At 43.8% G+C, this 7,111-nt stretch overlaps 1 non-coding gene across 1 annotated transcript; it reads left to right on the top strand.

Annotated features, from left to right (window-relative positions):
* The first annotated feature begins 2,168 nt into the window (after nucleotides 1-2,168).
* On the top strand, nucleotides 2,169-2,241 carry TRNAA-AGC. Its single transcript has one exon. It is a non-coding gene; the product is annotated as a tRNA-Ala (tRNA).
* The last annotated feature ends 4,870 nt before the right edge of the window (nucleotides 2,242-7,111 follow it).

The following is a 7,111-nucleotide window of genomic DNA, read 5'->3' on the forward strand; positions in this document are numbered from 1 at the left end:
AGTGGGTTACTTGCAGTTATTCCTGCTATGTGTTGTCACCTGCCAAAGAATCCAGCTCCAGGAACAAACAAATGTGCATGCAGAGTAGCTCCAAGCCATCCGTCACGTGTTAGCGCTAATGTGCATCAACCAGCAGACTGAGCGTCACCAGAAGCCAGTAAGATGATGTGAAAACATGCCAGGCCAGTTAGAAACCGGTTCAGGTGGCAATGCCTCCACTCACACTCTGGTTTGAGTATTTCCTCTTAGCCTGACTTAGACTTGATGGGTGAGTAACACCTCCTGTTCTGCTGTGGAGTGAGGAATGGGGCCTAACTTTTAGCAGAGTCGTTGTCCACTGTAGTGCTGGCACACCACAAGAGCAATCTAACCTGTAAATGAAGATGTTTAAGCACCAGTCAGAATGTCACCATGTGGTAGACTATGAGCTATGTAATTTGGTTGTATGTGCAAGAGTACATGGAGCTTACGGAGAAGAGTAAGTGCGTGCTGCTGTGTCTGATCAGGCAGAGTTTGTAGGGGTGGGAGGAGTTTACAGAAGCATAGTCCCTGCTCCTCTTGCTGGCTACATCACTATACACGGTAGCAAGCTTGTGTTTCCAGGAGATGCTGGAGAGACTTCTGTTGTTATAGTAGTAAGTAGGGGGAAGATGTAAACTGGAACTCAGCCTGGGTTTGGTTGAGCTTGAAAAACCTGGGTTGATGAACTGCATGCACGTGCAAACTCCAGCAGCTCCAGTTTGAGGCTGTGCTGAGAGCTCTCCGGCCCCTCTCCGGACTCCTTGGTCACCCCCCCTTTCACCTGTGCTTCGGGTTGTGTGCTGGGTTCGGGGAAGGGAGCAGCAGCCGGAGCTGGGGGGGGGAAGGGATGGAAGAGGGTGGGGGGCGGGTGGCAGGGGGAGTCGGGAATACCGAGGGCAAGAGTTTGTGGAACGGGAGGGTCGTTCTGAGCGACCGGAGAAGCAAATGCAGGCGTAGAGCGGCACACGACGAGGCCGTGGGGCAGGTCCGTGAGGGGGCACAGCCGCAGGAGGGATGGCCGAGGCCCGGCGGCGGGCGGGGGGCCGTAGCGGGGCGGGGGCCCGCCCGGACCGGCGGGGAGCGGAGCTGGCCGGCCTCCCCTGGCTGCCCCCTGGCGGCGCGGCGGGGGCTCTGCTGCCGCGGGGGCAGCGCCGCTTGCCGGGGCGAGCGCTTGTGCCAGCGCTGCTCCCGTAGCGGTGCGTACCCGGTGTGGCGGGCCGGGGCGCGGGTGGGGCTAGTGGTTAAGGTGGGTGGGAAGGAGGACTTGTGCAATCGAAAGCTTTTTCCAAGTGTATCAATTGAGCTAGCAGTAGTAGTAGATAACTCTCTCTCTAGATCTACGTTTTGAGTTAATTACTTGCCGTCGGCAAGTAAAGATGAAAATTAAAACGTGAAAGGTCTGTTACCATGCATCATTATGTTCCCTGTCTACGATATAGGCTTTATGCTCTGTGTCAAGTCATGCAAGCATTTGTCATGCCTGGATGTGTTCATTTTTCAGAAAGTCAGTATTTTAAGGCTGTTAAAAGTAATTATTAATTACTGGGAAGTGCATTTGGTGAGGTAATAAATCAGAAAAATAAGGTACTAAATAAGGAAACTACAGATATGTTTTAATTTCACTTGACTGTCACCCCAGATACCTTCCAAAAGGATGTGTGTGTGTATATCTATATACACACACATACATATATATATAAGATTTGATTAGAAAACTGTTTCAATGAAGAACATAGTATTTTCCTCTCATTAAACATTTCCCAAAGCAGTTTTTTTGTGTGTATGCCTTGAAAATCAGAAAGAACATGGGTTTCCTTCTTGAGTTTGGAACAGCTGTTCCATAAAAGTTGGGGCTTTTTTTAATAACAAATCCAGTTTCATGTAAATAACTCGGTCTTTTGGAGAGCCTCTTGTATGAAAACAGCTAAACAACAAAGACTTGTGTTATAAAAGAGACGAATAAGATTATTCTGGTAGTGTATGTGATAAAAGATGTATCGCATGATTCCAGCTGTGAGTTGCAGTCAGTTGTTGGCAAGTGGCAAGAATGACTCAGCAAGAGACAATATCAACACACATAATTGCGTTATAAGTCTCTGTAAGTGTAGCATGTATAACTACAAGTTTCAAAGCTTTTTTTTTCAGGTGGGGAATTAGCTCAAATGGTAGAGCGCTCGCTTAGCATGCGAGAGGTAGCGGGATCGATGCCCGCATTCTCCAGTGTATATTTTCAACCTTTAATTAATTACAAAATAACCAGCAGCTTTTAAAAATATTTACTCTTGATTTTTCTTGTATGATGGGGTAAAGAAATCTTAAATAATTGTATTCTAAAAAAGTTAACGTATTAAATATTTCATTTTTTTTTCCAAATCATGTTTGATCTTTTGCATACAGGGAGAAAAAATACCATCTTTTCATGACATAACAAAACTTACTAGCATTTTAATACAATAATAAATGAGATGAACAAATTATAGAGAAAAATAAGTGATGGATTTTTAAAATATGCCCTTAAATCTTTGGTTTATGGTTTGATTCATTAGTTAAATTTGGGTTTGATATTATAGTTTGGTGTACAATGAACAAAATTTTGTATTTCTGCTGTAATGTTTGTTATTTTTGTTATATTTTGGTTGTTTAGGCTATTTATTAGAAACAGCGGGCTAGAATATAACTGCTACTTCTGATAGCAAGGTTGTGTCCTTTGCTCATAAGTTTTCACATCTGTGAAATGTCATGGAAGTTTCCTCTTCCATGTGAATCTGTGCTTGCGCATTTTAAGTCTTACGAGATTTTTTAAAAATTCTAATTTGATTTTCTTGCTTGCTCACTCAGGTATTTGCTTGTACTTCCAGGTTGAGGCAGCATGAGGAAACAAGTACAGTGTACTTCCTATAAATACAGTGAATTCATGCAATCAGGATCTTGGGTGTACACATATGAAACAGAAATCAGGAAACAAAACCTGTGAATTGGGTTTCAGGTTAAGGAAGGAGGAGATACTGTGCTGCATAGGTGTGCAGATAGCACCTGTGGAGAAAGTAGGGGAGCTTGGAGAACCTGCCATGACATGACAAGAAAGATATTAACCTCTGGATGGATGGGATAGAAACTGAATTTGCTTATTTCTTTTGTATTCACCACATACTGGAGAGAAAAGAGTTACTGAGACTTTGACTGCTAGATGCTTGTTAAAATGAAGCCTATTGGAGAGAAAAATGTTATGGTCCTCAGTTCTCTCTGGGCTTAGGTAAAGATTTACATATCCATTTGCTTGGAATGAGACTCTTACCGTAGTTTTCAATGTGATTATTATTGCTTCTATGTTTCTATTATTGCTTCTATGTTTCTATTATTGCTCAATACCTGACATTTTCTGTCCTTCAAAGAGGATGAGTAATGTTGCTCTTTGCCAGCTAATCAGATGCAAGTTGTGCACTGATGAAATGAGAGAATTCAGTGGGGCTGTGTACAGAGGCACTCTGCAATGACCCTCAGAGCTATGGCTTCTGGCTGTAAGCTGTCTAGACTAATGACTGTTACATTTATGCCCAGCTTCCTACAGTGGAGCTCCTCTGTCTCTTGGGGCTTGTAAACGCACCATGATATGAATAGAAGGAAAAGCTTTTTCTCATTCCATGTGATGGTTTTATGTCCTTACTTTTTAGGTAAACTATCTTGTGTAGAATTTACTGGATTGAGAGGAGCAAGGGTCCTAGACCCCAAAAGCACTACCTGTGGGAGGAAATTACCTGATGATGTCTATACAGCTTCCAGAGCCTTGTGTCAAAGGAGTGACTACTCTGATTCTGTCTGCACTTTCTGAGTCATAAGTTGCATAGAGACACTCTTTGTAAAGAACTATGTGGGAATTTGATTGATTTGAAGCTTTGATTGAATTTTGTTGCTATTGCCATTCACACAGACTATGTCCTCTGTAATACTGTGCTTCAACGAGTTACACAAGTTAGTTACTCATTCTGTGAAAAAGCATTTGTTTGTACTAAACTTGCTGGAAGATACTGTTACCCTCTGTCTGTGTTTGTTGTGTTCTGAGAAAGGGGAATAATTTCTCCTTGCATCAATACTTTGTTCCAAGTATTACTTGGAAAATCTTTCTGGGTGGGGGTGGAGTTTGGGGACCATCATCTGGCAACTTCAGAGTCAGACAGTGTTTTACAGCAAGAGACCATTTGTAGAACCTGCACTCAAAAACCTCAGTTCTGTGAAACGCTTCTTTTAAATAAATATTGTAGTACATTGGTTTTCTAAGCTAAGCACACTTCAGTTCTAAGCTTTCTTATAAGGGGTGCCATATGATACTTTACAACGAAGTTTGTAAAAGGCTGTAGTGATTACCATTACCCTATTTTGAACAAGTTACATTTACTTGGTCAAAGGAGAAAGAACTCTTGAAGAGAGTGAGAGGTGACTTCGCTACTGTGTGTAAGCACTTGACTGTTTGGAAGAGAAGAAAATTGCACCTTTGAATGTGTTCAGCTTCTAGTTGTCATGTATTTTTCCTCTCAAGTCCAGTGTTGCAAACCACCACCACCACCTCAAGTAAAGTGCCATATATATAATAATAAATAATATATAATAAATAAAAATATAACAATATTTTATTATTAATTAAATATTTTTATATTTTTCTATTTTATAATTTGTATTAAATTTAAAATAATATTTTTATATTTTATATTATTATTTTTATATATTATATATAATAAAATATAAAGTAAAATAAAAATTAAAAAATTAAATAAAAAATAATAAAAATATAATTAAAAACCCATATAAATAAAGTAGCAGCAGAAGAGCGAAAGAAAATAGCTGTTCAGCACAGGGGGTTCCTCACCTAGGCCGGTGACCTGATACTTTTTTTACCTTTTGGCCCCTGTTTTGTCTTTATTTCCTGTGGTTGCAGTTACTATTGAAATAACTTGTTCCTGCTAAACATAAGCAAGTTCTACACTCGGTAGATGAGTGTAGGCATGGATGGACTGTGGAGTCTGCTGTGTGCTTTCACAGACTCAAGGAATGCAAGTTGGCTTTTGTTTGGTAAGCCCACAACTACTACATTTTTGTCGTGTCTCAGAAGATATGCAGGTTTATTATTCATTGTTAGCATAGGATCATCCAAAAAAGAAGGATGAATCTTGAAGAAATGAGGACCTGGGCACTGGGTGGCTGTAGTGGCCTAGGGTGACTTTCTGGCATTGGAGACAGGCAGATTCTAGTGTTACTGCAAGTATAAGCACCAGCTGGGGAAATAAATATATTTTGCTTCTCCTGACTACATTCAGGATTACCACTGTGGTGGTAATTACACCAGGCTTGTGTAGCAGTCTCTGATACCCCTTTTGCACTTGCTCTTGATAATCACAAAGAATAGGAAAAAAGGGACAACTCACAGCTTTTCTTTTTCTGTTCAAGTCCACAATATTTTCTAGTTATGTTATAGTAGCAGAGAAAAATCTTCAAATATTGTGACTTTCTTGTCGGTATCCCAACTGTTTTCACTAAAAGAAAGACTGAAATAGGCCACAGAAGGGAATCCCTGCAGTCAGCTTGTGACAGCAGAAAGCTCCACAGGGTATTAAAATGCAGCTTTAGAAACAGTTTCACTAAATACTTGGAAAGCTTACTTCTAATTCTGTTGGTGTAAATATTGAAACTCCTGTTTTATTTGTTACAGAAATCTAGTCAAAGCCAGTAACTTTATAAAGGGAAATGGAAATCAACGGCAGAGTTAAAAGCTGTAGTAGATTTTTCATTTTTATGTACGCACAGACAGCAACCACGCCATTTGATCCGTAAGAAACTAACAAAGGAAAAATGAAGGGAGGGAGACTTGTTTGTGCAAGGGTGGTAGCGACTCCTCGTTGGTGGAGGTGTTTCAGGTTAGCTGGAGGGAAAAATATTTTGCATCCTTGCTTGTCGATCCCTACCAGAAGAATCTGTAAATGATTTTAAGGCTCTCTTTTTATAAACTGTAAAGCAAATAATTAAGTCTATTCATAAAATACGATGTTAAGAACAGCGTACGGGTGTCGTCGCTCGTTAGTGAGGTGTGGGGGGGACAGTCGTTTTTGTGAGAAGCTGCTGCTAGCGGCAGCCCAGTGCTCAGGCTGAGTCCTCGCTGCAACGTCACGGAGCCTGCGGCGGCTGCTCCCACTCGGTGGCTGCCGGCGCTGGCTCTGTGCCAGGCGCCCGCCAGCTGCCCCGGGCGCCCGCTGCCCCCACGGGCCCGGCCCGCCGCTTCCCGCACGGGAGGTGCCGGTTGGCAGCTGCCGGCGAGGCCCGGGCGCGGTGCCGGCCTGCAGGGATGGTTCCCGGGTATGGGGGGGAAGCTCGGCGTTGACTCCCGGGAGCCACCGAAATCGGAAATAAGAAAACTCCTTAATGGCAGTGTAGCATTAAGAAGCAGGCGTTCCTTTACTGCAGCGCTGGATGCGCGGGGGATCGCCCCACCTAACGTGCATGCCGTAGGTTTCGTTCAACCGAAATGATATAGTCCACACGTATGTTTCCGCGTTACATTTCTCGGAAAATCCTACATATTCATTTACTAGGCGGTACTATGTTAATCAAGCGTCGCGCATGCTCCTTGCAGGTATCACAGTCTTCTAAGGGGTCTCAAACAATAGTCGACCCTATAGTCACAGCTGACCGATCACTCAAGCTTAATTTGCTTCCCTTGTATGAAGAGTCCCAGGAGGATCCAGGTTTGTTTCACTAGCTACCTACACAGGGGTCTCCTCAGCGACCCTAAGTTGTAAACGACTCTTTCCCTCTTGGCATAAAACGACACAGCCAGGGCTGGTCAGCGATCTCGCCGTGGTGATTGCACTGACACAGACCACGCAGTTGCAAAGCTAAGCCCGGCTGCGTTACACGGTGACACGCGGGCGGCCAGACCGCCGCGGGGCGGCTCGGGGGCCCAAGGCTTGGCGGGACAGCGCCGCCGGGCGGCCGCGCAGGAGGCTGGCGGTTGGGCCCGCCCCATCGGCCTCTCTAGCTCCGCCCTCTCGCCTTGGTCCCGCCCCCAACGCTCGTGCGCTCTCCCGCCCCGTCCCTTTCCCGC

This window comes from Falco naumanni, chromosome 3 (assembly GCF_017639655.2).
Source record: "Falco naumanni isolate bFalNau1 chromosome 3, bFalNau1.pat, whole genome shotgun sequence".
Taxonomy (NCBI): Eukaryota; Metazoa; Chordata; class Aves; order Falconiformes; family Falconidae; genus Falco; species Falco naumanni.